We start from the raw sequence: 22,697 nt of genomic DNA on the forward strand, positions 1-22,697 counted from the left end.
GGGTGTGTGTGCACTCATACAACATGCATATATGTGCAGAGACATCTGGAAACATGTTCACCAAAACAGTGACTACTTAGATGGTGATTTTTGCTTCTTTTACTTTTCTATATTGTTTCAATTTTTATGAATATGAGTACATATTTTTACAAGAAAACAAGAATGCTATTTGCTTTATTACAATATGGTATGAAAAGCAACAGTAATCAAAGTACTTGGTACTGGCAGAACGACAGACATGTAGACCAATGAAACAGAAATGAGAGTCCAAAAATAAACCCATGTATCTATGGTCAACTGATTATCAACAATCAATATCAATCAAAAATACCAAGGCGGGCTTCCCTGGTGGCGCAGTGGTTGAGAGTCCGCCTGCCGACGCAGGGGACACGGGTTGGTGCCCCGGTCGGGGGAGATCCCACATGCCACGGAGCGGCTGGGCCCGTGAGCCAAGGCCGCTGAGCCTGCGCGTCCGGAGCCTGTGCTCCGCAACGGGAGAGGCCACAACAGTGAGAGGCCCACGTACCGCAAAAAAAAAAAAAAAAACCAAGGCAATTCAATAGGGGAAAGGACAGTCTCTTTCAACAAATGGTGCTGAGACACCTGGATATTGATATACAAAAAGATGAACTTAGATTTTACCTCACACTACATACAAAAGTTAATTAAAAATGGTTCAAAGACCTAAACGTAAGAGTTAAAACTGTAAATCTTTTAGAAGGAAACATAGGAGTAAATCTCAGGACCCTGAGTTGGGCAAAGATTTCTTGGACACAGCACCAAAAACACGATCCTAAACACAAAAGAAAAAAAGATAAACTGGACTCCATCAGAATTCAAAAACCTTGCAACTCAAAAGAGACCATTAAGAAAATAAAAAGACAAGCCATTGACTGGGGGAAAATATTTGCAAATCATGTATCTAATAAGGAACTTGGATCCAGACTATATAAAAGAACTCTCATGACTCAGAAATAGACAACCCAATAAAAAATGGGCAAAAGATTTGAAAAACATCTCACCAAAAAAGATATAAAAATGACTTTAAAAGATATTCAGCATCATTAGTCATCAGTCATTAAGGAAATATAAATTCAAACCACAGTAATATATCACTTCACACCAACTAAAATTGTTATAATCCAGGGACTTCCCTGGTGGCGCAACGGTTAAGAATCTGCCCGCCAATGCAGGGGACACGGATTCAAGCCCTGGTCCGGGAAGATCCCACATGCTGTGGAGCAACTAAGCCCATTCACCACAGCTACTGAGCCTACACTCTAGAGCCCGCGAGCCACAACTACTGAGCCTGCGTGCCACACTACTGAAGACTACGCGCCTAGAGCCCGTGCTCCACAACAAGAGAAGCCACCGCAATGAGAAGCCCGCGCACCACAACGAAGAGTAGCCCCCGCTCACCGCAACTAGAGAAAGCCCACGCGCAGCAATGAAGACCCAACGCAGCCAAAGATAAAATAAATAAATTTATAAAAATAACTAACTAAATAAATAAAATTGTTATAATCCAAAAAGACAATGACAAGTGTTGGGAGGATTTGGAGAAACTGAAATCCTCATATGGTAGTCTGGACAACAGCAGGTTTTTAAAAAATTAAACATAAATTTACCATGACCCAGCAATTCCATTCCTAGGCATCTACCCAAAAGACATGAAAACATATGGCTGCACAAATGTTCAAAGCAGCATAATTCTCAATAGCCAAAAAGTAGAAACAAGGACTTTCCTGGTGGTGCAGTGGTTAAGAATCCGCCTTCCAATTCAGGGGACACAGGTCTGATCCCTGGTCAGGGAACTAAGATCCCATATGCAACGCGGCAACTAAGCCTGCATGCTGCAACTACTGAGCCCGGGTGCCACAACTAGAGAGCCCGAGTGCTGCAACTACTAAGCCTGAGTGCCACAACTAGAAGGAAGCCCGCGCGGCACAACGAACAGCCCGCGCACCACAACTAAGACCCGACACAGCCAAATAAATAAATAAATATTTTTTTTAAAAGAGACAATCCAAATGTCCATCAACTGGTAAATGGATAAACAAAATGTAGTATATCCATATAATGGAATACTACTCAGCAATAAAAAGGAACGAATTATTGGTGTACACTTGACCCTTGAATAATATGGGTTTGAACTGCACAGGTCCACTTACACGTGGACTTGTTTTCAATAAATATGCAATAGAGTAAGTACTACATGACGAGGTTGGCTGAACCTGAGAATGCAGAACTGCAGATACAGAGGGCAGACTGTAAAGTTATACACAGATTTTCAATTGTCTATATATAATGTTTTTCCCTAAACATACATACTCATGATAAAGTTTAATTTATAAGTTAGGCACAGTAAGAGATTAACAACAATTAATAATAAAATAAAACAATCATAACAACATACTTAAAAGTTACGTGAATGTGGTCTCACAATATCTTACTGTACAAATTTAACACTTTTTCCATCTTAACTAAGCACTTATACACTGTGGCCATAACTTCTGCAGTTTGAGGTGTGACAGCAAAACAAGCACAAGTTTATTTTTCCTTCTTCACAATTTCACAAACAGATTTGCTCTTACCTTAGATCTTAGCAACCTCAGAATACGACTTTTTTTCTTTCCTTATTAAGTCAAGAACTTTCACCTTTTCACTTAAAGGAAGCACTTAACAGCTTCCCTCTGGCATATACAAATTGCTAGCATCACCACTCTTGCAGTTGGGGCCATTTTTAAGTTAAAGAAGGGTTACTTGAACAGAAGCACTGCGAAACCATGACAGTCGATCTGATTACCCAGATGGCTACTCAGTGACTAAGGAGCAGGATATACTGGACAAAGGGATGACTGACATCCTAGGCAGGATGGAACGGAACAGGCGCAAGATTTGATCATGCTACTCAGAACAGCACACAATTTAAAACTTATGAATTGTTTATTTCTGGAATTTTTGATAGAATATTTTCAGACCCAGGTTGACCAGGCTGAAACCACAGATAAGGGGGAACTGCTGTAAGCGGTTACCTGGGGCTGGGGGTAGGGACGAAAATGAAGTATAACAGGGAACAGGGAACTTATCGGGTTGATGGTAATGTTTCAAAACTGGATTATGATTCAGTAAATTCAGTAAATTTCCTAAGAATCATGGAATTGTACAAAATGGGTGAATTTTATGATAGGTATACTTCAGTAAAAATTTTTTTAAACAATAGAAGGAAAATAGTTAACACATGGTTATGTTTATTGACAGAATTATTGGTTTCTTCTAGATGCCAAAGTTAAAAACCAGTGATACAATAAAGCTGTGTTAAAAGAAAATATACATTAAAATAGCATATCATAACAGCACACGTAACACTTATCTCCATTATCAGGACTGTAGGTGCTTTTTACTTTCTACTCTTTTGTACAGTACTTCAGAGTCATGGGAGTACATCTGTTTGACCAAATTAGCTAACAGCCCCGCATCTTTACTAAGATTAAATAAAGAAGTCACCTGCTTCTTCCATATTAATTATATAATCTGGCTATACAGGATCATAACAGGAATAAAGCTATATAAAGACAAACACACACACATGGATATTACATATTTGTATATTCCTATACCAGAGACTAAAAAAGAAAGCAGAATTATCCAAAGTCTGCTCCAGAACTCTCTGGATAGGAATCCAGCAAGGTTATACCTCAAGAGAAGGGGATTGAAGGTAAATTCAACGTATGCTTTAACCCAAATGAATGTAATGAATGAAGCTGACTTCTCGGTACTTTTGAAAATAACTTGGTAAGTATATTTATGAAATACCAGAACATATTAAATATTTAAATCTATTCACTATTATTCAAGTAATGAATAGTTCCTAGCAGTCTTTTCCAGAAACCTCAACTAACTCATGAAAAGGTAACTTACAGTTCCCATTTTACAGAAGACGATGGAAGAGAGTGTATATAAAGATTTTAGGCACAATGAATTAGTTAAGAAGCCCTGATGTGCAATGTGACCTTGCTACAAGGGGAAAAAAGTGCCTGGGATAAACTGTTTTAGAGCACCTGTTTAACCCTACTTTATGACTTGAGGGCAGTTTCCTGTAACACCATAAACTAGTTATACTTTTTTAAAAACTGTTCTTTCATCTTTCACTTGTGAGGCCCAAATAAAATCCTAGAAGGGGCCTGAGAGACCAGAGGCAGTAAAAGGACTTCACAAAAACTTCTGCTTGTATACCTCAACTAGGAAGAATTTCAAAGTGCTTAAACATTTTTAAAAATTATTTAAATGCATAAGCTATCTACCTATCCAAACTAGACAAATTGAGAATGGTTTAAAAAGTTAAATTTGATTTTAATAAAACAAGATAACACCATTTTTAAGTTGCTTATAAAGAAAACACTGAAAATCAACTAAAATGAAGTTCTTAAAAGGCACACATTAGATATGCTAATAGACTACTAAAAAGGGGTCAGTGACACATACCAAAGACAGAACACTGGCCAGTTGTCACCATGACACATACTATAATGGAACTTAGGCACACCCATTTCAGAGGGTTGCCAACTCCAGGCTACATATTTTGACTATTGCTTCAACATACTGTTCTATAAATAAAAAGAAAAGCTTTAGTTTAATTATATTCACATTTTAATATAGGAAGTCCCACTTATCAAAGACTATTTCCAAAATGCTTCAGCCTTTCATTTTTAGGCATCAACCTACTTTTACCCACTAGCAACTTAGCACTAGTGCCACCATAACCAGAAGATTATTTTACATTTCCAAGTCTAAATTCATGTACACTTTAAGCCAAATGAATGGAATAAATGAAGCTGACTTCTCTGTACCTTTAAAAACAACTTGGATAAATATATTTACTTAATATCAGAACACATTAAATGTTTAAGTCAAAAGAAGTTCAAACATAATCTTCAGCAAGTAAAGTCAGCTTTCAAAATAATACTTCTATAATGCTTGTTTACAGAAAATAACTGGAAAGGATTTAGAAAATGCAGGTTGATAAAATGGAGCCCTACCCCCTTAAAAACATGAAAAACTGCAAGTTTAAACCTCCCTCCAACTAACTATGCTAGCCTCTCCCCTAAATCTATACTGTCTCAAGATCTAGAGAAAAAGAAGCCTCACTTAAAAAAACACTGTACTTAATTACCATGGTTTTGTTTCTTAAAATTTGCCAGAATTTTAAGTAGAGCAATGTAGTTTGACATAAAGAAAAGCAAAGTAGTCCCATTCCTTGCAACCCAAGGTGGTTTTCTCATATTTCACTTTAATGTTCCTGAAATTCCACGTGACTTCTTTTTTTCAAATCAAAAGGCATCTGAACATGTTAGACATTACTTTTGAGTAAATGTTATTAGTTAGCAACTTACCTTGGAGAAAATTAACCCCAAAATTCCACGAAAGTCATTGCATAGAGGTTTGCCCTCAAAAACAAATCAAGGACATGAACACCAATAATAATACGTATTGTGTTCCTAGTACATGCCAGCTTCTTTTTAAAGTCAGATTTATTGAAGTATAATTTACGTATGTTGGGAAACAATTCTCTATAGGTCTGTCTTTTTAATATGTTGCAAGCAGAGGTACCAACTGCCTTTTCCTTCGAACTATATTTTCAAGGACATCCGTGCAGCAAACAGCCTTGAAAGATAAAGACAGTGGCTCCCTCTAGAGCAAAGGACGGGCATGCTTACTGCTCATTACAAAAGATCTGGGTTCCCTAAACGCAGGGCTTCTCTCCACTAACATGGACCCACTATGGGTGCCTGAGGATCAGGAAACCATTACAAATGCTGATACTCTCGCTACTGTTATTACTGAGAGGAATAAACTGTCCTTCATCTCTTACACAGGAGTCTCATGTCTTCTACCAGCATCCATGAAAACGTGGCAGGGAAACTTATTCACTTCAAAGTAGGATAAGATCTCAGATCGTCATGATTCTGGACAGTTTTGGCAACAAGAATGGGATACTGACATAGCCATGACTTCCTAGGAGAGAGAGAATAAAGGCCCCCTGAGGTCAGAGTTCTGGGAAATGAGAAGACACACTGGAATCAGAGTGATCCTGGTGGTGGGTGGACAGAAGGTGGGAATAAGGATCCCCACTGTCCGGTTAATGAAAGGAGTTGAATTCATGTTTGGAAACTGAGCAGTGAGAAGTGGGATCAAAATCAGGCATTGAAATGGTGACTTGGCTGTTACTCATTCTCCCCTGGGCTGGCAGAGGAAGGGATGTGTCATGATGATGGGCAACATGCATTGTGTCTCCAGGCGAAAGGCTGTGACTGCTGAGCCAGAGAGTCCCTAGAGCTAAAATAGATTATGTAAGTAATGATGACCTTGCTGATAATATAGAGCTTTAGATGGTCCAAAAGTATTAGAAGTTCTTTTGGCTGAATTACAAGGGAATGACCAAAAGTGAATACAAAGCCTTGATTCCTGGTACAGAGTTGCTCTCTCCCTCGTGCCCTCTTCTCTATCCCTCTCTACTACTATCCCCAAACTCTTCTGCTTTACAGAGAAAAATAATAAGGGATAGGGCTGAGGTCTCCCTGACCCCCAAGAAGGACTGAAGGCCATACATACCCCTGAGAAGCTGGCCAGAAAACTTCAGAGAGGGACTCAAAGTTTTATGGCTCTCCTGGATACAGACACCCTCCTATCTGGTCCCACAGAGGAAGGGACATCAGATTCAGCTAATACGGTTTGGGCAGGATTTACAGTAGGGAAGGGAAATGAACTGACTTACTGCTGGGGCTCTTTGGGCCAATTCAATGTCCTCTTGTTGTTGCTTCTACATCCATCCTCATGTATAGTAGGAACTTATGTGGTAGACGGTTGTACTTCCCCTTCCTGTATGTCCCAGAGGGGATTCTCCCGATCAGGAAGGGCTGCATGTAGAAAAGTGCTAGTATACTAGTACCTTTGGGGCTCCACAACCCTCATAACCATTTTTAGTCACAAGTCTCTGTGACTCACGATTTTACTGATTGGAGCCTCTGACAAAGGTGCCACCTGTAGGTGCCCCTGGGGTTTGGACTCTTTTGCCACCCTGACACAGCTATCAGGCACGCTCCTTTTGTTAAGCAGCTATTAGCTTGCTACTGGGCTCTCGTGGAAACTGAATGCCTAACTCATGGAGGCCTCATAAGTTCCAGTCTGATATTCCTACTTTGGGGCGAATCAACTCATACTCAGTGACTAACAATATGGGAGAGTCAACTGAAAATGCATATTTGCAAACATAGCTGGACTGCCTTAGCCCCACATCTCAACTTTATATGAAAAAGTGGTAGTGAGCCCTCTGGGGGAAATTCATCCTCTATTCTACCACTGGACACAAAGTTATGGGTTCAATGGAGCCCACATCCAGTAAATCATCAAATCTTGTAGACTTAACATCATCCCTCCATTGTCAATAGGAGTACTGATCACTATCAATTATTTCCTGGACTTTAGCAACAGCCTTTTAACTTGCTCGCCTGTATTCAATCTTAGTTTACCTTCAATCCATTCTTTAACAGCTGTCAGAACAATCTTCTGAAAGGACGAATGAGTATTTCACTCTCATCCCTTTTAAAGTCCTATGATGGTTTCCCCCGGCCTTCAGTCCAAACTGACTTGAACTTGTTAACATGACTCAGACAGCCAGTCTTACAGTTTACTTACTGTCTACCTCTTTCCCACACCTCTTTTATAACCTGTATTACTGCCATACAGAACCAATAACCGTCTCGAAGACGTACAGGACTTCTCTTATCTCCAGGTTCTGGCCTCTCCCTCTTCCAATGCGCATGCATTCTCCCTTCTGCCCAACTGACTAATGGTCCACTCTTCAGATCTTAATTTAGATGGCATTACAACATGGGCATTTATCCTGACTCATAAAATAAGATTAGGTACCTGCGAAATTCATACTGTCTATTTTTCTCTGTCTTTTCTTCTGCTGTAAAAAAGGAACCACTAACATTTTATTCACTGTTATATAACCCTGCTTATGTGCTCAATAACTATTTGGGTAATTAATGGCAATCACATACCAGGTATTGTGCCAGGTGTCAAAGAAAACAAACGATCAAAACCAAAAAAGAATTTTAATGATCATTCGACTTAGAAATGCATCACATCCTTCCCTATTATGTTGCACTGAAATTAATACAAAAATTTCACAAGAGTGTTATGAGGCACGTAGCAGAGATAGTACTGTTCCTATCTTATAGATCTGACAATACTATCAGACAAGAGCAAATCAGGGCTTAAATGCAATGTGTTTGTCCATACATACTAAAATTTTACAAGTAGAATCTATCAATAAGACAAGTTGAGAATTTCCTGGTGGTCCAGTGGTTAGGACTCCGCGCTTTCACTACCAAGGGCCCAGATTCGATCCTGGGTTGGCAACTCAGATCCCGCAAGCCATGCGGCAAGGCCAAAAAAAAACAAAAAGAGCACAAGTCAACAAACTACAAAAGTCCACTTCAAGAATTAGTCAATCTCCGTTTTCATTTAAATTACTGCCTTCAATTCTCCACTACCCTCACTTAGAACAGAGAAATGGCATAAATAATCCCCCAAATAATAATATCTGGGAATATGTCATATTTTTTTTTTTTTTTTTTTTTTTGCGGTACGCGGGCCTCTCACTGTTGTGGCCTCTCCCGTTGCGGAGCACAGGCTCCGGACGCACAGGCTCAGCGGCCATGGCTCACGGGCCCAGCCGCTCCGCGACATGTGCAATCTTCCCGGACCGGGGCACGAACCGGCGTCCCCTGCATCGGCAGGTGGACTCCCAACCACTGCGACACCAGGGAAGCCGTCATAATTTTTTTTCACCACGTTTTCTCAAATTGTTTGACCTTAGTAGTCAGTGTAATTTGGATTATCTGAGAACACGCCAATTTATGACTGGGAGGAGGATTTTAGGCACAGTATATGTAGACACAGTGAAAAGTGTATCAGTTTAAATTTAATATAGACCAGACATAATGTACCAACTAGACTACATCAAGCAGAGATTACTTGCATGGCAGAAAATAACTGTACAGGACTGAAAGCTTCACAATGCTGCACAGAATAATACCACAGAACATCATCTTTTCAAATTAAATAGCTACAAAAATACATCTTTGCATTAGGTCTTCTTTTTAAACAAAATCACCCAATGTCTTTGTAAACAGCCATTTTCACCCATGGTACCACAATCAGGAAGTGGCATATGTCACAAGAAATGCGTATAGTTAAAGAATCAAAATTCTTAGAATGATTTCCTTGTTTAAATAGTTTTACAAATGTCACTCATTTGCATTCCAATATACTTGCATGAGTGTGAAAGGGGCGAAGCTACAGCCAGTGAGCAGGAAATTATAATCCTGTATATGCTCAGAGAGTAAAGAACAGTGAACACTATCCATCCTGTGTGGCAGGTGAAAAAGTCTGGAGATTTGCTGTTTTAAGTATGCCTTCTAAATATATAACATAAAATACAGGACCTCAAATTAATACTTTGAAACAGAATTTTAGGGAAGACTACAAGTCACAGAGGCCTGGGTTTAAATGCCAGCCTTCCTCATCCTACTTGGGCGTGTGCTTGGACAAGTTACCTAAGCAGTTTGCGCCTTACTTTCCTAATGTTAATTAACAATTAACTAGGAATTAACCTACACCTTGCACAGCTGTCATAAAACTAACTTAATGTGTACAGAGAACTTGGCACAGAGGTGTTCACTATTACAGCGTAACAATTAAGAGCCAAGACCCAGATCTACCACTTAGTAGTTGTGTCACTTTTGTTACTTAACCTTAGTTTCCTAGCCTGTAAAATGGAAATACTAACACCTATTAGCATTAGGGTGCTGTAAAGATTAAATGTCTTACAACACTGCCTGGCAAGTAGCACACACTAGGTAAGTGTTAGTTACTAATAATGTCATTATCATCACCACCACTGAAATGTTAAGTAACCTTTGCCACATTGGATTATTCCTTACATTTCTACTATATGAAAAAATGCTCCTTGAAAAATTAACCTAATTTAGTGAACTGATCATAATATAACACGAGCTCACACATTCAAGAATTTTTACGCTGACTTTTAGAAACTTTAAATGCACAGAAATTATCTGAATTGACCACTGCTCATGAATGCTGACAAGATACACATATCAAATACCCACTCTAAGTGAACAAATCCATTCAGTGAACTAAAGCATAACACAAACCAATGTCTATTGTACTTTCTCCCCAAAGATTTCAAAGCAGTTTAAAATAATCAAATAGGGCTTTCCTGGTGGCGCAGTGGTTGAGAGTCCGCCTGCCAATGCAGGGGACACGGGTTCGTGCCCCAGTCCGGGAAGACCCCACGTGCCGCGGAGCGGCTGGGCCCGTGAGCCATGGCCGCTGAGCCTGCGCGTCCAGAGCCTGTGCTCCGCAACGGGAGAGGCCACAGCAGTAAGAGGCCCGCGTACCGCAAAATAATAATAATAATTATAATAATAATCAAATATAACAATCTTCAAAATGTACAAGTGACTTGAGAAAACTGCAGCTGAGAGGAATCAAAATCTTTCTCCAGAACTTTTGCCACATAATTACAAAACAATGTTAAGAGTCAAACTCTTTGCAACCCTGCCATTCATTCAATTAGTCAAAACATTTATTGCATATCCACTGTGCACTAGGCAGGCATTGTGCTAAACTCTGGTGTAGTAACAGAAAAGGAGAGACCAAAAGTAAGAGTGGGCAAGCCACTAACAATATTATTAAATATTTTGAAATTTTATAATTTTGTTTTCCTTGAACAGTGAAAGAGCAAATTGTAGGCTCTAACGGTTGAGTGCATCAATACTTAATGAGTTAAGTAACCTCATATAAGTGACAGTACAATATTTTCCCCATGGAGACTAGGATTAAATGAAATAAGCATCCCTCTCTACTGCTCAATCAATTACTTACTAAGTAAAGGTAAATGGCCACTTCAAATGAGTCAAGTAATCTCAAGAGTGACCTCTAACTAACATAATTTTTTACCCATTTTGGGGGGAAAGTTCAGAGAAATAAATCTTAAATTTGATGTTAAATGTCACCTGTAACCTATCAGAAATAAGCTACATTCACTTAGTTTTACTCAGCATCTGAAATTGCATTTTTGCTGAGGCAACTAGGACCAATTTACTAATCATGCCTCCCTCTGACGAACCATTTTCTTAGGAGAGAAAAATCTAGCCTCGATGCAACTATCAAATAATCTAGAGTTCATACTATATATCCTACATTTTACAAAACAAGAGTTTCCTCTCAAAAAGCTACATAACTGTTAAAGTTTTAAGGAATTTTAAAAATATATTATCTAGCAATATTGCTCTGCCAAAAAAATGCAATCTTGACTCTGAATTAAGTAATCTTAGTGCTTAAAGCGGTCATCCAAAACCTAAAAGGGGACAACCAACCAACCACCATTTTAGTACCTAGCTCCCCAGAAGAAAGGGCTGTTAGGAGAATGCTATTAACGTTGATAGCAATTGTATCACACTGACACGCAGGTAAGTGTACTTCAGGACTAAGTACCTTCCTTGGAGTTCATTATTATGGACTATGAATGTCACATGAAAAAAAAAAGTGCTGTCATTTCATTTTGTGAATGCTGAATCAGGCAGTTTTAGTTAACTGCAACACTTTACAAGCAGGCTATCAAATAAGTCCCAATTATCAAGCTGTTTCAGACACAAAGCTTCTGTTTCTATTAAGTATAATTAAAGAATTAAAAGGATCAGTGTATTTTTCTTGAGATATATTAGTCTAAAATGATTTGCAATAAGTCCCTGAACACCCAAGTGACTGAAATTCCTTCAGCTATACAAAACACTCCTCTGGAATGCCAGTCTTCCAAATAGCAAGACTGTAAGAACACACAATTGATAAATTGATATTCATTCTCTACATTAAAGAGTAAAAAAATGGCAAGCTCAATAAATTCACAGGAGGGGGGGAAAAAGTGTAAACAGATGCCCCAAATCTGTCTTATGCAGAATGGCGTTTTGTGGTACTGCACGAATTCAGGCATTTCATCAGCATTCGGCACACCGAGGGCCACTCAGTAACTAATGTTGACAGATGAGCCGAGAAAAAGTCTCACCAACAAACAGTATTAACAGGTAATGTTGCAAATCAGTCACGGGACTGCGCGGGAAGGAACGTGGAGGAATCGAAAAAGTAACAATCTTCCGCCAAATTTTACATTCAGAGCAAATTAACCCATCATAGATACATAGTCCTCCGGGGGTGGGGGGTGGGGGGGAGAGCGAAAGGAGATATTTGGTACGACCCAGGATAGCCATGCGGAACACACACACACACACACACACACCAACTGCCACTTCCACTACAGTTTGACAGTCATGGATTTGGGTAATTAGAGTAGAAATGTGTGTTCTGGAAACACACTAAGACCACACCCTAGGACTGAGAATCTGGACTTTAAATGCTGCGAAGTGAGAGGTCAACGCAGCACCTAAGGTGGACGGTCTGGCCGCACAGGTGGAAGGGATGGGGGCACCAACTTCCAGGCGGGTGACCGGGAGGGCCGGGTGTCCGGGCGAGGCATGGCGGAGTCCGAGGGACAAGGGGGTGTGGACTAGGGACCAGCACCGGGAGAGAGCGAAGAAGAGAAGGCGGCCGCTAGGAGTAAAGGGCGGTGGGAGCTGCGGGTAGGGGGCGAACTCGACGCGGGGCGGGGGGTGGTGGTGGTGAGAAGAACCCGGGGAGCCAAAGGTCACGGGCGGCGGCAGGGTTCGGGGGCGGGAGGGGACGGCGAGCACGCGCGCGGAGGTGCGAGTGGAAGGAAGCGGCGGAAGAAAGGAAGATCCGAATGAATGAGTGCCGCGGAGGCCCGGGTCTCGGAGGAAGGGGCCGGGGGCGCCCGCGGAGATGGCAGCCGCAGCGCCGGGGCGGGCCCCCGCGCCAGGGGATGAGAAAGCCCCGCACCGGCGCCGGTCCCACCGCACCCGCCTCTCCGCCAAAATGGGGTCGCGCGCGGAGCAGGAAAAGAGAGAACTGTGAGGGAAGAGGGGGAAATGGTAAAAATAAATCACTCACCCTACGCGCGAACCTCCAGGCTCTCTCAGCCCCGCTCCTCCGCCCTCCTCGAGCCCCGACGGCGGCTCCTCAGCGGCGCTAGGGGGAGCCCCGGGCCCGGAGCGGGGCAGCGGCGGCAGCCGGACCGGGAGCCCCTCCGCACCTGCCCCTGTGGCGGAGCCGCGACGAGCCAGGCGGCGGCGGCAGCGGCAGCGGCGGTTCGGAGCTGGGAGGGCAAGTGACCCGGATGTACAGGGTAACGGCGAGGAGGGGGAGGGGGGAATGCCAGGAAGTGAGTGCGCCGCGGACCTGTCCGGCCGTGCGCATGCGCCGCGCTCCCGCCCCGTAAGGTAAATCCTCAGCCTTCCTTCCCCGCCCCTCCCCAAGGGGGCGGGGCGAGGCCGAAGACAGGTGGTCTGGAGGGCTCAGCTAGGAGACGAAGGGGGCGCGGCCACCTTCTCCGCTTCCCCCGCCCTCCTTAAAGGGGCAGCACTTTCGCGCGGAGATGGCATCTGGATGGGTCGGGGTTTTGCAGACGTCTCGTTTTACAGATGGAAAACTGAGGTTCAGAGGTGACGGCGATCTGCCTCAGGTCAGCGAACTCAGAAATGGCAGAAACTGGAACTCGAGACTCGCGGGTCGGGGCTCTGTGCTCAACCCATCAAAGTCTTCACATACCATCATCCCCCCCATGCGTGGAATGGCTGGGCTGGTGGGCACGCCTTTCCCTCTCTGCCAGGTACTGAGCCTCACACTCCCAGACGCGGCAGATGCGCTTGGCAGGCTCCCCAGAGCCGAGAGGTACTGAGAGTGCGAAGGTATCGCCTGCAAAGGTATCCTGGAGACGCCCTTGGGAGGTGTTAAGTAATCAGTCTGAGAACAGAAATCAGGCGCCACGTGAGACTTGTACGGTGCTACTCATAGCACTTTCAGACAAACGAGACTTTGTTCTGGGGTCTGTTCTGGGCAAAGATATCTGATGGACAGAGAAGTTGAATGTGACAGAGGGCGCAGCTTCTTCATTTTTCCCTAATTCCCTTTTCACTCTGAGCATAAATGCTCCCTCTTTACCTACAAAACCAGAACATCCCATCTAGCTAGCTCATCCTAATCCTGTTATGAAACTCTCAGATTTTTTCATTAACACTAACGTGTAAACGATCACAACGTTACCTCTCCCAGGGATATTTTCAATGTGACTGCGGGGCAGGTCGTTACTATGGAGGTAAATGGTTCTAAACATTTTGGGGTCAAGAGCCCTACTGAAAACCCCATAAAAGTATGCGCTTTTCTCTCCTGGAAAATGCATATATGCACACAAATTTGCACACAATTTCAGGAGATTTTTGGATCCAGGAAGCCTATCTGTGAAACCCTGATTATGAACCCTTGTTCTAGTCAAATGGGTAAGATCCCAGTAACTATCTGGGCCTCAGCACATGTAGCCAAGAAATCACTCCTTGCCCCAAGTATAGAAGGGCAGCCCTTAACCTTATTTAGCCTTCTGTCTTCCTCCCCCTCTTGAGTTACACGGAGACCAAGTGATATTGGCCATATTACAAAGAAATGTGTTAAGAGAGTCATGGAGAGAGTAGGTGACTTTTTCAAGGCACACTCTAAGGGCAAGAGTCCAAGGCCTCATACTTTTACCCTAATTATCATACTTATGGATGATTTAGGGGTCCTACACTTATCCATTATAATCTTCATCAATTTCAATTAAACACAGGGAGCTGAGGTTTTGCAAACACTAATGCTGAGAGAACAGTCTTCACAATCCAAGAACTCTGGTCCATTTGTTTGACACACCGACACCCACTCTTAAATAACCCTGGTCCATATCAACCCACCATCCTCTATTTGAACTCTATCTAGTTCTTACACCTGCTCAGTCCCTTAGATATGAGCTCTGAGTAATCACACACCTGTAACCCAATCTCCCACTGAGAGCAGAAATCTCTTCTGTAATATCCTCAACACCTGAACATCCAGTTTAGCTCGGGTATCTCCATTTTGGGGGGGTATCTCCATTTATGGGGAGCTCATTATCACAATGGTCAGCCTCCTCTAATTGTGAGGAGCCTCTTCTTTTACACTGATCAGAAATCTGATGCCCAACAACTGTCATCCATTGGTTCTAATTTTATTTCTGGAAAGCAACATAGACATGATGCTGGCCTGGGGGAGCTTACCGTCCAGCAAAGAAAACAGTCCATTTGACGAGTGATAACCATAAAATAGAATGAGTCCCGTGAGGAAGATGCAGTGCCCCTTTCAGAGGCGCCTTTGTCCTTATCAGCCTTAGACCTGTTCCTGATCTGTGTAAGAACTCATGAGGAAGCTCTAGCACTACCCCATGGGGGATGTCCTGAAAGAAGGAACAGAAAACAAGACCCTAAGTGCTGAATTTATTCTTCCACGATCCTCTCCTCATCATTCTGCATGAATGGAATCACATTTCAGCTGAGGTCAAAGTTTTAGGTTGAAAAAACAAGCGGAAGGATGCAAAAAAAAGATGTTTACATAAAAGCACTAAGCTCCAATGATAATTTAATCATGGTGGCTTGCTAGCATTTTTTTGAGTCCTTAGTATGTGTCAAGCACTATGCTATCAGCCCTCGACTCGCATTTCCTCTTTTACTTTACAAAATCAGTCATTGAGTCATTCAGTCAACACATGTTTTTGCCCCTCTACTATGTCCCAGGCACCATGCTGAGAGTTTAGGGTGGAGGACAGTAAGCCATGTGGTCCCTGCCCTGGAGGGGCTCAAACTTTCGTAAAAGGAAGGGCTATAAGCTCACAATTACGACATGGCATGATTCGTTGTAATTTAGGAGGGTGGAGGAACTAACCCTCCCTGGCACGGCTGTGAAGGCTTCAGAGAAGATGAGCTTGGGGCTTCCCTGGTGGTGCAGTGGTTGAGACTCCGCCTCCCAATGCAGGGGACACGGGTTCGTGCCCTGGCCCAGGAAGATCCCACATGCCGTGGAGCGGCTGGGCCTGTGAGCCATGGCCGCTGAGCCTGCGCGTCCGGAGCCTGTGCTCCGCAACGGGAGAGGCCACAGCAGTGAGAGGCCTGCATACCACAAAAAAAAAAAAAAAAAAAAAAGATGAGCTTGGTCTTGAAGAGATGAGGCAAGGGCCACGAAGAAAAGGCAAAGGCGCATGGGCACAGAGGCAGAGGAAGGGGAGTTCACATATGCTGGGGTGGTAAGACTGTAAAGGACCTCCTCATATGCCAAGCTAAGGAGTATGAACTTACCTCCTGAAGGCAACCACTGGTAAATAGAAGCTTCTAAGCAAAGGAGAGACATAATCACATGTGTTTTATATCAAGATCACTCTGACCACAGTGTCCAATATGGACTACAGTGGGAGAGAGAATGGAGACCAGAAGACCAGTGAAGCTGTTGTGAAGTGCAGGCGAGAGATAATAAGAGCTCGTTCTAGGAAACTAGCAATGGAGAGGAAGAATGGGCACCAGAATTAAGATATTTCCTGATGTAGAATCTATGAGAGTTTGTGACTAGCTGAATCTAGGGGAAAAAAAGCAGGGGCTGTGGAGCATGACCCTGAGGTTCCTAGCTTAGTAGACTAATTGAATGGTGACACCATCCAATCCCAAAACCTTTACACAGTTTTCATTCCTGTTCTCTCTCAACCTTTATCCCTGTAAACGCACATTGCTTCAGCTGGTATCTTCAGATGTCTGCAAATATTTCCCAAATACTTTTTCCTATTTCTCCAGTCACATTTATCATTTTAATGGCTGCAGAATATTTCATCATGTTGAAATAGCTCTGTTTCCTTCACTTGCTAAAGGTCCACACCCTGCACGCCTGGTTCACCCTAGACTCATTTGGCTCCAGGCATTTTGCAAAGGATGAGTTGAGCATAGAAAGAGAGCCTTTAGGTGAAGGGTATTGGAGAAGTATAGCCTCAAGGGCCAGCAAAGCTGCAACTCTCGTGGGAGAGGCCGGGCAACTGTACTGCAAGCAGAAATTGCGAAGCTGTTGAAAAGAACCTATCAAGCGTGGGAATCCTGATATCTACTTCCCTATGGAAGCTGGTTCTCAAGTCCTAACCCCTCTAATCCATTCATTCCTTCATTCATGTATTCCCTCTTGGAGCAATGCATTCTTGTGAAGCAGAGGGCAATAAAGCAGAGCTGAAAGCAGCTTTATTTAGCTGTGGATTTAGCCCTGCCAGGGTTTTGAAGTCTATTCAAAACCCTTCACAAGTGAACCTCTCAGAGCCCCAGTTTCCCCACAAGTTTGTTGTAAGGATTAGTTTAGGTAAAATTTGTACAGTATTTGGGACAGAACGAAGCATACATTAAGTTCAATAATTATTTTCAGTCTTGGATCCTTCCCTGTGCCTCCTTGACTCCAACATTTTCCTTAGTTTCTGAGCACACCCACCAGGTGACAATGCACATGCTGGAGTTCAGAGCCTGAATCTGCCAGAGTGAAGCAGGGCACTCACTTCATCTCTCTAACCTTCCATTTCCCATCTGTGAAATGGGAATAAAAACCTATCCACAGGAATGTTGTGATGCTCTCATAAATACTATATAGGAAAATATGTTCAAAACCCCAAAGCACTATGTCATTACTGACTATGACTGCTATTATAGACCTCACTGTTTTCTTGGTTTCTCCCCATTTAAAAAAATGATGACTTCAGCATAAGTTCCGTGGATTGTAATCACTGGGTCGAAGGATCTGAACATCGTTATGGTTCCTGATTGGCACGGCCCAATCGCTCTTAGGACTCTGTGAACAGCTGCTGCCATCGTTAACTCACATACACCATTCAGTATGTTTAAGCGCCTAGATCATAGATTCTGCTGCCTCTGTGTCCAGTCTTTGTCCTTAATCTAACATTCAGGAACTTCTCTCGACTGCTTGTCTCCTCCTCTTCAAGGAGTGAATGAATACTGAATCCCTGAACAAAGAGGTGCCTTCCCAAATATTTCCAACACAGCCGAGGCTGAGAACTAAGACTCCAGGGTCAGGCCTTACAGATGCGCATCCACACAGTGGGTGCATTTAATGAACACAGAAGAGCACGAGGAAGGAGGCCTGCGAATCCCTGAGCAGCAGTCGAAGCCTGTTCAGCATGAGAGATGGCATCAGAGCTGCCCTTCGAAAAGAACCAAAGAACAAAGCCAACAGCTCAAACCCAATACATTCCGGTTACTTAGCAAAGCAGTCACCAGTCTCTCTGGGGCCATAAAGTTGTCCACATGACCGGACTCCCCCAGTTACAGGGTGTATCTGTGAGGCTCCTCACATTTCCAAGTGTAACACATTTCTCACAAGTAGGCAGCTCCAGTTCAAGTTTCACCAGCCCTCTGAGTGACCTGCAGGAAAGCAGCAGACCCTCACTGCCTTGCATCTGCTGGTCCTTGCCTGCGCCTCCAATACGCTTTCCAGCATCTTCATGTGGCTGTCTCTCAGCCTCCAGGTTCAAGGGTCACTTCCTCAAAGTGGTCCCATCATCTTTCCTAAAGTCCACCATCCATCATCCATCATAAAGTCTTCCCTTCCATCATCCCCTCATACGTCACTGGCTTCTTCTTCCTTGATAGCACTTATCACAACCTATAATTATTGTTTTTATTTTTGAGCTTAAAAAACATTTTAAGTGGGCTTCCCTGGTGGCGCAGTGGTTGAGAGTCTGCCTGCCGATGCTGGGGACACGGGTTCGTGCCCCGGTCCGGGAGGATCCCACATGTCACGGAGCGGCTGGGCCCGTGAGCCATGGCCGCTGAGCCTGCGCGTCCGGAGCCTGTGCTCCGCAACGGGAGAGGCCACAACAGTGAGAGGCCCGCGTACCGCAAAAAAAAAAAAAAAAAAACACTTTAAGTTAAGAAAAGACTCTCAACACAATGTCGGCTCAGTGAAGATAGAGGCCAGGGCTACCCTGCCCACTCTGACACCTGTCACTGTGCCCACCCAGCTCCTAAGAGACCCTCAATAAATACATGGAATGATTTTTTGGGTAAAAGTTTGGGTAAAAAGAGAGGTTCCTGGCCCCCTCTACCTTTCTTTCACTCTGATTATATGAATAATACATGTTGATTGCAGAAAAAATTGGAAAATACAGATGAGCAAAAGGAAGAAAATATAAACAGCCATGATCCAACCTCCCATACCATGTGGATACACTTCCAAATGTTTTTTTCTGTGTCTATACCCATATAAAGATAATGCATATATTTTTACAAAAATGGTTCATATTCTGAATTATCATCTGCTGTGTTCATCTCAAGATTTATCTTAGTCACCTTTCCTTAACAAAGGTACTTCAGCACCCTGCTGTTAAAGGCTCTATAATACGTATGCACTGGACCAGGTAGCTACACCACAAAGTATTTAACAAGTCTCCTAGTGTTAAGCTAAAGGGGAGGTTTCTTCAATGTCAATAAAGGTAACATGTTGTAATACAGCACTTCCTTCTTGACAAGCTTCCCATTTTTTCCCTCTGTGTTTGTATTGCTTTAGAGCTGTATTTCTACAGAACTGTACTCCCCGCCGCCCATTCACCACCTGGAGTTATTAGAGTCCCTGTCAACTAGAGAAGCAAAATTGTCTGCAGCCGGAAAAGCTGAAGTACGACAAAGCCAGGATGATGCCTAGGAGTTCAATTCGGGAATCTGCCGCTGATACAGGCGACAGAAATAAAGAACATGTTTTCTTGCCAAGACGTTAACATAAAAAGAGGAAAAGAAAGACTTTCTGTACGTCTTCACTTCTCCTTCCCAAGCCCTGTTTAGAGGCCAAGTTTTTCCCAGGAGGGATGGGCTGGTCCACGGAGTTTACTGCTGTTGTAAGCAGTCCACAGGCCAAAGCCCACTGCCCCGTTTAAAGCAGAGGTGGCCGCAGAAAAGTCTAAGAGGGCACGCAAGGATGTGCTGCCCTTTTCCACAAACAGCTCTCTCAGCCCCTTGTGTGGTTCGGGAGCCACTTGGCATTTTCAGCTCTGACAGTCACACCCTCCACGAGAAAAGGCCTCCCTCTGCCCACCTGGCACAGCAGACCCCACTCCAGCAGGACCCGTCAGTGTGCCAGGGCGCCCGCTGCCTGGACCACCTGCCCACCCCCACTGCAGGTGGGCCACCTTGTCAAGATGCACAGGCACAGGAGGGGGTCACTGAAGGTGGGGCTGAGATGATATAAAATCAGAGATGGTGCCGGAGGGAGGGAAGGGAGAGGAAGGGCTGGGTGGGCCTTTCCATTCCTGGGCCTCACCACCCTGCGACCCAGAAACCCAAACAGAGGTTAATCTGCTATTCCACCACCTTACACGGCACCCCATCGGAGGCAGAGGGAAACTATCTGTAAAGAAATAGAATTCCTAATTGTGTCATCGGTCACTAATTTATCGATGCCATTTAAAAAAGATTTTGTGGGACTTCCCTGGTGGTCCAGTGGGTAAGACTCCACACTCCCAATGCAGGGGGCCCCGGTTCGATCCCTGGTCGGGGAACTAGATCCCGCATGCATGCCTCAACTAAAAGTCCGCATGACACAACTAAGACTCCGCATGCCGCAACTAAAAAAAAAAAAAAAAAACCTGCATGTCGCAACGAAGATCCTGCATGCCGCAATTAAGACCAGGATAGCCAAAATAAATAAATAAATCTTAAAAAATAAATAAATAAAAATAACAAAGATTTTGTCTGAACTTACAGTTACAAAAAGGGAAGGGGGTGTAGGGGGATAAATTAGGAGCTTGGGATTAACAGATAAACACTACTATAGATAAAATGTATAAACAACAAGGACCTACTTACAGCACAAGGAAGTATATTCACTATCTTGTAATAACCTACAATGGAAAAGAATCTAAAAAACAATACACACATATAACTGAATCACTGTGCTGTACACCTGAAACTAACACATTGTAAATCAACTATACTTCAATTTAAAAAAAAAAGATTTTGTGTGTGTTTTCCAGAAATACCATGGTTAGAGAAAAGAGAAGGGAATTTGGTTTGAAATATAATGATGACAGAACGAACTATTACCGCCAACACCTCTGATCAATGGTTTCATTTTGGCTGGTTTTGAACAAAATGATTTCCACTCATTTTGTAATTCAATCCTTATAATGACATCATGAGAAAGATTTTATCGCTCCCAGTTTCCAGGTAACAAAATTCAGGTAAGGTACAAAAAGTTTTTAAGTATTTTGCTAGAGGTCACAAAGCTACTAAGAGATGGAGCCAGGATTAGACCCCAGATCCTAGAGCCGTTTATATTCATGAGTCACTCAACCTTCCTTGCTTCCCATCCCTCCTTTCTTTCTACAAACATTAATTATACCACTTAATGTCAAAGCTCCTTCTAAAACACTAGACTAGTCATCTATAAAATAGGCACACACGGAGCAAATAAGCCCGTGCGCCACAACTACTGAAGCCCGCGCGCCTAGAGCCCGCGCTCCGCAACAGAAGCCACTGCAATGAGAAGCCCGCGCACTGCAACGAAGAGTAGCCACAGCTCGCCACAACTAGAGAAAGCCCGCGCGCAGCAACGAAGACCCAACGCAGCCAAAAATAAATAAATAAATAAAAATTAAAAAATATAGGCACAATAACCACCTAACTCACTGCTATTGTCAGGGTAAACTAAAATAATAGATGGAGCATGAAATCGCTAATATTCAACCACTTTTTACTCTAAAAACAGCAATTACATACAGCTAAATCTAATAGGTCCGTGGTCTTGGTAAACTCTTAAATGGTTTAAAAAAATGTACATTACAGACTATCTTGGGTTTTGAAATTTGCGGTTTTAGTATTCAGACCCGGAAGGCTATATATCACAGTGGCTGAGAGCTCAGACCCTGGACTCAGAGTTTGAATCCCTTAATTCTCTCATCTGTAAAAAAAAAAAAATAGGCAAGTAGGGACTTCCCTGGTGGCGCAGTGTTTAAGAATCCTCCTGCCAATGCAGGGGACACGGGTTCCATCCCTGGCCGGGGAAGATCCCACCTGCCGCGGAGCAGCTAAGCCCGTGCTCCACAACTACTGAGGCTGCGCTCTAGGGCCCACGAGCCACAACTACTGAGCCCACGTGCCACAACTACTGAAGCCCGCGCGCCTAGAGCCCGTGCTCCACAACAAGAGAAGCCACTGCAATGAGAAGCCCACGCACTGCAACGAAGAGTTGCCACAGCTCGCCACTAGAGAAAGCCCGCGCGCAGAAACGAAGACCCAACGCAGCCAAAAATAAATTAATTAATTATTTTTTTTAAAATAGGAAAGTAATGGTATTCACTTTCAGAATTAAGTTATTTCATGTAAAGCACTTAGCGCACTGCCTGGCAAAGGTAAGTGCTCAATAAATAGTAGTCTCTTCTATTATTTGTTATTATTAATTAACTTGCTACTTTCATTAAGACAGTATTTGCATAAAGCCGCCCATATTAGCATTACGTATAATAAAAACCAGAAACAAATGAAATTTCCCACGATAGGGAAACAGTAAAGTTGGGTTTGAAAGAACTGTCTTTAGAATTAATGAAAACCAATTTAATTAAAATTTAAAAGCTCCTGCTTTGCCACTTAGGGACCATATAATTTTGA

At 43.2% G+C, this 22,697-nt stretch overlaps 1 protein-coding gene across 2 annotated transcripts in view; it reads right to left on the reverse strand.

Annotated features, from left to right (window-relative positions):
* The window catches only part of CYRIB (CYFIP related Rac1 interactor B), a 153,912-nt gene that overhangs the window by 74,936 nt on the left and 56,279 nt on the right, over window positions 1-22,697 (reverse strand). The window contains exon 1 of one of the 2 annotated variants that reach the window (XM_065895009.1): window positions 13,117-13,338. The exons of the other annotated variant lie outside the window; for it this stretch is intronic. The gene's annotated coding sequence lies outside the window, so the exon portion shown is untranslated. Of the gene's footprint in view, window positions 1-13,116; window positions 13,339-22,697 lie in introns of those variants that run through there. 2 annotated transcript variants of the gene reach the window in all.

Source organism: Phocoena phocoena, chromosome 17 (assembly GCF_963924675.1).
Source record: "Phocoena phocoena chromosome 17, mPhoPho1.1, whole genome shotgun sequence".
Taxonomy (NCBI): domain Eukaryota; kingdom Metazoa; phylum Chordata; class Mammalia; order Artiodactyla; family Phocoenidae; genus Phocoena; species Phocoena phocoena.